This window comes from Muntiacus reevesi, chromosome 8, assembly GCF_963930625.1.
Source record: "Muntiacus reevesi chromosome 8, mMunRee1.1, whole genome shotgun sequence".
Lineage (NCBI taxonomy): Eukaryota > Metazoa > Chordata > Mammalia > Artiodactyla > Cervidae > Muntiacus > Muntiacus reevesi.
In genome coordinates this window covers 52,319,198-52,327,613 of record NC_089256.1, presented here as the reverse complement: position 1 = coordinate 52,327,613, position 8,416 = coordinate 52,319,198, and the positions used below count along the sequence as shown (strand labels likewise).

The window sequence follows — 8,416 nt, the reverse complement described above, 5'->3', positions numbered from 1 at the left end:
TTAGTGCAGAGTCAATGGGGCAAAAATTTGCCTAGGAGCTTCCTTCGAACTTCACAGAAGGCCTCCTGCCAGGCCTAGTGGGGGACAGATTTGGGGTGGTGGATTTCCAGGGACTTTTTGAAAGGCCATCAAAGAGCACTGCAAAGTGGGAGAAATTCAGCCAAGTTTTTTTAGCCTCACTGTCCAAGGTGGGCAACCTCAGCTTCTTAAATGAGAGGAATTCAGAGTCAGATAATCTTGTCATTAGAAGGAACTCTAGGGATTGGCTGGTGCAATTCCAATCTAGACGTCCCACTCTGCATAAGGCATCCCAGCCTGCCCTTCCTCTCGACTTCTGGTACATCTGCACAGGGCACCTTCCTTGCTCAGCACTCTTCTGGCATCTGGCAACCAGGAACTCATATACTAAGTGCCTATAAATAGTCAAGTATTTGGGACAGGAGGTGGGAAACACATTAACTTCCTGTCTCTTGTTCTCTTGCTACGTGATCTTGACAAGTCAGTTCACTGCCGTGAGCCTCAGTTTCCTCATCCGTTCGATGAAAGCTACAATTTGCCTTATCCTTGTGATCTTTTTTTTTTAAATGAGATCATTTTAATGTTGGCTTTTTTCTTTTTTAAAACAGAATAAATAGTTTTCTTTGACTGAAGACAACATGTAAGGTTGATTGGTAGTATTTAGAAATATCAGAGTAATGGTTTCCCGATTGGTGTGTAGTATTCAGTAATTATAAGGAGTTATTTGTATGTAACTGCTGTCAAACCAGTAAGACTGCATTTATGTATCCATCATTTTCAGGATTATTAGTAACCTGGGCATATTTTCCCCAGATGACTCTGCCTCCTTGTGTTACAAGGCCCATCTCGCTCACGTTCACCTCAATGATGGTTCCTTTGGTAATAACACCCAAAGTTGTATACAGTGGGGATGAGGGGTTCTTCTTTACACCAAGTACTGGCAAGCAAAAGGTGGCTTTCAGTTCAGGATGTGTTACATGAGCCTTCTTGAAACGTAATCCCATTGGCCTAATGAATCTTTCATACTTAGGTGGTTTTCAAGTAAAGCCATCTCTAACAAAGCAGGCTTTAGTAATCATCCTCTTCCAGGCTTTCTTCTTTCTCTTTCCTGTTCGAATTACTTTTAATACTTCTGTTTCTCCCTGGGCACGAACTTTGGGCAGAGGGACCTCCCATTTTCCAGCTTTCTCTTTTTGTTTCTGTTTAACCATATTGGAAAGTACTTTAGCTCGAGACTGTCCCTCTCAGTCCAGTAGATATGCAGGTACTGCTCCTTGTGGAGTTTTCATCATTCTTCTGCTTTGTGTTTCTCTTTTCATGCATCTTAATAGTCTTTTTCATTTGTATTTTCTCAGCATGGCGCCGTTTATGGTAGAGCTTAGCTTTCAGACCAATCATCTTTTTTGCCTTCTTTGAACGTTCATGAGCTTCTTGACCTTCCTTCTTTCTCTTTTTCTCATGGTAATCCAAACGATATCCATAGAGCTTGTGGTATAACTCGATATATTCATTTTGTGGCATGGTGACGGGTGCCGAGCTGCCAGGTGCAGTCTCTGCAGCGCAATGTTCTCAAATTTCCCATCCTTGTGATCTTGTAAAGCACTTAGTACTGCTCAGAATAAGATTAAGTACTCCATGAAGGGAAGATCACAAGACCACAATGAATGAGCATCATGGGAAGTAATAAAGGTAAAATCCATGCAGAAGGGAGAGTCCAAGTCCTCAGTTCACAAACCTGTGTGGCTACTGAAAGGGGCAAGTCAAAGCACTTTCTTCCCCCCCAGGAGAAGAAACACAGACTCATTTTGTTTTTTTAAATTTTATTGGAGTACAGTTGGAATACAATGTTGTGTTTGTTTCAGGCATATAGAAAAGTGAATCAGTTATACATACATCCACTATTTTTTAGATTCTTTTCCCATAGAGGCCATCACAGAGCATTGAGCAGAGTTCTCTGTGCTATACATTAGGTCCTTGTTAGCTATTTAGTTTATAAGTAGTGGTCGTATTGGGTTTGAGCTGCACAAACCTTCAAGGCCTGCGCTTGCCCAGCTTCAAGACTGAAGAAGGAGCCCAGAGTCAGCAACAGAGCCAACAATGATTTAATGGGTGGGGGCAGTTTACACGTCCGAAGCAAGGTTCTGGATCAACACCCCACCATGTGTGGGGCATGGCAGGCAGGACATGGTGCCACTCTTTGTTCCCAGGGGGAAGGGGGTGGAGGAGAGGGGAGACGATCAGTTATAGGGGGAACTGAATTCAGATAGGCTTATTAGTTACCAGGGAAACCTGCAGAAGGGCATACCCTTCACCACTGCATTGATAAGCCATCATTAGCTGGGGCCTGGTTCAAGTATGCAGGAAAGTCAGTCATGTGAGTAGGGTGCAGGTGAAGCAAGCCCTGATTGGGCAAAGGATGCACAGAGAGCAAAAGAACAGCCATCTTGGGTGGCCTGACCATACACTCCACCCCTAAATACCCTACACAACCCTTACAATCTTGGTCCACCAACCCAGATGTATTTTAGACTGTGAGTCCCTGGAGGCTATGCTCCCACCCTTGTTGTATTAACTTACTCTTTTTGCTATCTTCCTAAATCCCAGTATCCTTTACTGAACTTGACTTCCTCAGTGATGATCACTGAGGAATTAACTTAGTTAAGATTTCACCTTCCAGTGAAGAGGAAGTGGGGTCAATCCCTGGTAAGGGACCTAAGATCCCACATGTCTTGCAGCCAAAAAACTAAACCATAAAGCAGGAGCAATATTGTACAAATTCAATAAAGACTTTTAAATGGTCCCCATTAAAAAATCTATTTAAAAAGTGCAAGATGTAAATTTTTACATGCAACATGAACCACATGTTCATGTTTTTATCCACAGATGCATAGCCAAAGAAAAAAAGAAGAGGAAACACAGCAAAATTCTAACAGTAAATACCTCTAATGGGAGAATTTTTGTTTGTTTGTCTGTCTGCATCTTCTGGAGAAAAAGGGAAAGTGAAATTCTTCTAAATTTCCACAACAAACATGCCTTAAAGTCATAATCAGAAAAAAGTAATGCTATTAAAATTATCTTTTGCTATAGCATAATTTCTTCAAGTTCTACTTAACTTCTACTAGACTAGAACAAGTCTTTTTCTTGCCTTCATTGAGAACTTTGCAATGTCATGTCTTTGATGGGACCATCTGCTAGAAGTTAATATCATCATCAAAGATAAGAAGTTGGAAAGGTAATGCAAATTTATTCCAATTACACAGAAAATATTCAAATAAAGAACCTGTGTGCCTCACTCTGTGGCTGGCAGGAAAATTTTTTTTTTTTTTTAATTTTTATTTTTCAGTGGGTTTTGTCATACATTGATATGAATCAGCCATAGAGTTACACGAATTCCCCATCCCGGTCTCCCATCCCACCTCCCTCTCCACCCGATTCCTCTGGATCTTCCCAGCCCAACAGGCCCGAGCACTTGACTCATGCCTCCCACCTGGGCTGGTGGTCTGTTTCACCACAGATAATATACATGCTGTTCTTTTGAAACATCTCACCCTCCCCTTCTCCCACAGAGTTCAAAAGTCTGTTCTGTACTTCTGCGTCTCTTCTTCTGCCCTGCATATAGGGCCATCGTTACCATCTTTCTAAATTCCGTATATATCTGTTAGTATACTGTAATGTTCTTTATCTTTCTGGCTCACCTCACTGTGTATAATGGGCTCCAGTTTCATCCATCTCATTAGAACTGATTCAAATGAATTCTTTTTAACGGCTGAGTAATATTCCATGGTGTATATGTACCACAGCTTCCTTATCCATTCATCTGCTGATGGGCATCTAGGTTGCTTCCATGTCCTGGCTATTATAAACAGTGCTGCGATGAACATTGGGGTGCACGTGTCTCTTTCAGATCTGGATTCCTCAGTGTGTATGCCCAGAAGTGGTATTGCTGGGTCATATGGCAGTTCTATTTCCAGTTTTTAAAGAAATCTCCACACTGTTTTCCATAGTGGCTGTACTAGTTTGCATTCCCACCAACAGTGTAAGAGGGTTCCCTTTTCTCCACACCCTCTCCAGCATTTATTGCTTGTAGACTTTTGGATAGCAGCCATCCTGACTGGCGTGTAATGGTACCTCATTGTGGTTTTGATTTGCATTTCTCTGATAATGAGTGATGTGGAGCATCTTTTCATGTGTTTGTTAGCCATCTGTATGTCTTCTTTGGAGAAATGTCTGTTTAGTTCTTTGGGCCATTTTTTGATTGGGTCATTTATTTTTCTGGAATTGAGTTTCAGGAGTTGCTTGTATATTTTTGAGATTAATCCTTTGTCTGTTTCTTCATTTGCTATTATTTTCTCCCAATCTGAGGGCTGTCTTTTCACCTTACTTATAGTTTCCTTTGTTGTGCAAAAGCTTTTAAGTTTCATTAGGTCCCATTTGTTTATTTTTGCTTTTATTTCCAATATTCTGGGAGGTGGGTCATAGAAGATCTTGCTGTGATTTATGTCAGAGAGTGTTTTGCCTATGTTCTCCTCTAGGAGTTTTATAGTTTCTGGTCTTACATTTAGATCTTTAATCCATTTTGAGTTTATTTTTGTGTATGGTGTTAGGAAGTGTTCTAGTTTCATTCTTTTACAAGTGGTTGACCAGTTTTCCCAGCACCACTTGTTAAAGAGGTTGTCTTTTTTCCATTGTATATCCTTGCCTCCTTTGTCAAAGATAAGGTGTCCATAGGTTCGTGGATTTATCTCTGGGCTTTCTATTCTGTTCCATTGATCTATATTTCTGTCTTTGTGCCAGTACCATACTGTCTTGATGACTGTGGCTTTGTAGTAGAGTCTGAAGTCAGGCAGGTTGATTCCTCCAGTTCCATTCTTCTTTCTCAAGATTACTTTGGCTATTCGAGGTTTTTTGTATTTCCATACAAATTGTGAAATTATTTGTTCTAGTTCTGTGAAAAATACCGTTGGTAGCTTGATAGGGATTGCATTGAATCTATAGATTGCTTTGGGTAGAATAGCCATTTTGACAATATTGATTCTTCCAATCCATGAACACGGTATGTTTCTCCATCTGTTTGTGTCCTCTTTGATTTCTTTCATCAGTGTTTTATAGTTTTCTGTGTATAGGTCTTTTGTTTCTTTAGGTAGATATACTCCTAAGTATTTTATTCTTTTTGTTGCAATGGTGAATGGTATTGTTTCCTTAATTTCTCTTTCTGTTTTTTCATTGTTAGTATATAGGAATGCAAGGGATTTCTGTGTGTTAATTTTATATCCTGCAACTTTACTATATTCATTGATTAGCTCTAGTAATTTTCTGGAAGAGTCTTTAGGGTTTTCTATGTAGAGGATCATGTCATCTGCAAACAGCGAGAGTTTCACTTCTTCTTTTCCTATCTGGATTCCTTTTACGTCTTTTTCTGCTCTGATTGCTGTGGCCAAAACTTCCAACACTATGTTGAATAGTAGTGGTGAGAGTGGGCATCCTTGTCCTGTTCCTGATTTCAGAGGGAATGCTTTCAATTTTTCGGGCTGGCAGGAAATTTATCCTCATTAACAAGCCACTGAATCTCCTTACCTGCCCAGAGAAATGGAAATTCAGCTACCACACATTAGGCTTTCTCTTTTCAGCCAGAATGTTTCCTCCTTCCAAGTTTTTCCTCCCAGTGATGTTCTTTGTTTCTTTCCTTCCTGCCCTCCCCTGACTCTCCAAATCAGACTGGCCCAGGTCCTGTTCAAAGCCTGACAAGCATCTTCCAGAGAGACCGTCTCTCTCTAATCTTGTAAACCAGGTCAGCATAGCCTATCTGAGGTTCTGGGTCCATGATGGTGACCTCAGTAAGTCGGGGGTGCTAGAAATACCACTTTTCTTTAACTACCAGAGAGAGTTTCAGTGAACAATTAACTGCAAGACAAATTCTTTCTCTGGGGGGATAAAAAGTAAAGGGAAAATCTTTCATCCAACTGCAGGGAATAATGCATACTCCTCTTCCACTTTAACCATTATTTCTGGGCATAGTGAAAGGAACATGGGTTTGTAGTCACTTCACATCTGGACATGAGGCCAGGCTCTACTACAAAAGCAGGGGGAGCTTTTGCATGGCTGTGAACAATGCTCATCTATAAAATAAGACTAATAACTTTATAAGTTGTTGTTGTTGTTTAGTCACTAAATTGTGTCTGATTCTGATTCTTTTGCAACCCTGTGGGCTGTAGCCAGCCAGGCTCCTCTGTCCATGGGATTTTTCAAGCAAGACTACTGGAATGGGTTTCCATACCCTTCTCCAGGGGAACTTCCTGACCCAGGGATCGAACTCGTGTCTCCTGCATTGGTAGGCGGATTCTTTACAGCTGAGCCACCAGGGAAGCCACAGTTGGAAGAATAGAATTATACAAAATGTATAGCTAAGTGAACATAAATCTAGCACCCTGATTTTTGTTTTGAATGCTGTTCTCCAACAACAGGGACCAGGGCTTCATGGGAAGAAAAATGGCTGATTCCAGAACTAGGATTTCCCAGATGTTTCTAGTGGTAAAGAATCTGTCTGCCAATGCAGGAGATGCAAGAGACATGGGTTCCATCCCTGGGTTGGGAAGATCCCCCAGAGTAGGAAAAGGCAACCTACTCCATTATCCTCACCTGGAACATTCCATAGGCAGAGGACCCTGCAGGTTACACAGTCTCTTGCAAAGAATCAGACACGACTGAGCACGTAATCTTTCTCTTCCAGAACTGAGGCAGCAAACATACAAGGTGAGCTGGGAGCCTCTTTTACGGCCAGGAAGTTATGAAGCGCTCACACAAAAACACACAACAAAGACAAAAAGAAAAATGATGGGTACTGGAGAAAGTGAAAGAGCGTTCAAGGGCCAAATCAATCTGAGAAACAAAAATTTTACATTGGATTTGGATTATAACCCAAAGTATAAAGTAACTACCCATGAGTCCTCATTGATATAGACAAAGGGTAAAGTAAATAAGTAAATGGGGAAGAAGAGACAAATCTCTGAAGCAGAAGAATCCATATAATGTGTGTAGATACTGTCTCCTTCAGGAGGGTTACACAATGCCCTGCTTCTTAAGTGTGGGCCTCTCACCGTGACTGCCTTTCACAGTAACTGCAAGTGAGGGAAGGAGTCAAAGAGTAACTTAGCAGTGGAGATGCTTGACAAACACTAGCCCAGCCAGGTGATCAAGGTCAACATCCACAGTCCTAGATCATGTTCACAGTATGTACTCTTAATCAGATGAGATGAGAGTGACACTTTACCTCTGTGATATTCTTCTCTCAAATTCATAATAAAAGTCTAATAATGAGGAGAAAAAAAAATTAGCCAAAATCCCCATATAGGGACAATGTACAAAATACTTGACCAGTATACCTCAAAACTTCCAAGATCATCAAAACAAAGAAATTTCAAGAAAGTGTCACAGCCAAGAGGAACCTAAGGAGCCATGACAATTATGCGAAATGCAGTATCCTGGAACAAATACAGAACATTTGGTTAAAACTAAGGAGACTTCAATAAATTACAGACTTTGGTTAGTAATAATGTGTCAATACTGGTTCATTAATTGTGATAAGTGTACCATACTAACGCCAGATGTTAGACGTAGAGAACACTGGATTTGGAACATATGGGAACTCTCTACACAATTTTCACAATTTTCCTGTAAATCTAAAACTATTGTAAAATTAAAAGCTCATTCTTTAAAAAGTAGTATGAATAAAAGTTTCAGTCACTGGAAACTGCTTATTTTAAATATATAGCAATCCAACCTTTGTCATCTTGCTAAAATAATTGAAGCCACCTTGGTGGCAATGTAAGGATTTAGATCTAAACTGATAGATAGTATCAACTGGTTTAAGAAACAAATAGTACCTTAGTTTAGTGGGATAGCTCTGCCCTCTAGTGGCTTAATATAATGTCTACAATTTGTGTCAAAGGACTACCTTCATGCTCCAATTTTGATGTTTCAAAGCCTAGACAAGAGTCAGAGCCCTTGACCTGCTGCTGCATATCTCCACTTCATTCATATACATAGATCTTTGCCCTTTGAGTGGTCTCTGAAGAAAGGGACATGAATGAATTAGCTGATGGAAACATAAATGGCACGAATAGGCAAGAGTTGTGTTATTCACTCAGCTGTGTTCAACTCTGCGATCCCATGGACCATAGCCTGCCAGGCTTCTCTATCCTTGGAATTCTCCAGGCAATAATACTGGAGTGGGTAGTCATTCCCTTCTCCACGGGATCTCCCGACCCAGGGACTGAACCCAGGTCTCCTGCATTGCAGTCAGATTCTTTACCTTCTTTACACCATTGGACAATGTGAATAGAAAAGTTTCAAAAATATTTATATACCTTTACCCAATAATTTCACTTTTGGAAATTGTTCC

At 40.6% G+C, this 8,416-nt stretch overlaps 1 pseudogene; it reads right to left on the bottom strand.

The window, feature by feature from the left end:
- Positions 1-572: 572 nt before the first annotated feature.
- LOC136173394 (ribosome biogenesis protein NSA2 homolog pseudogene) lies at positions 573-1,590 on the bottom strand (annotated as a pseudogene).
- Positions 1,591-8,416: the final 6,826 nt, after the last annotated feature.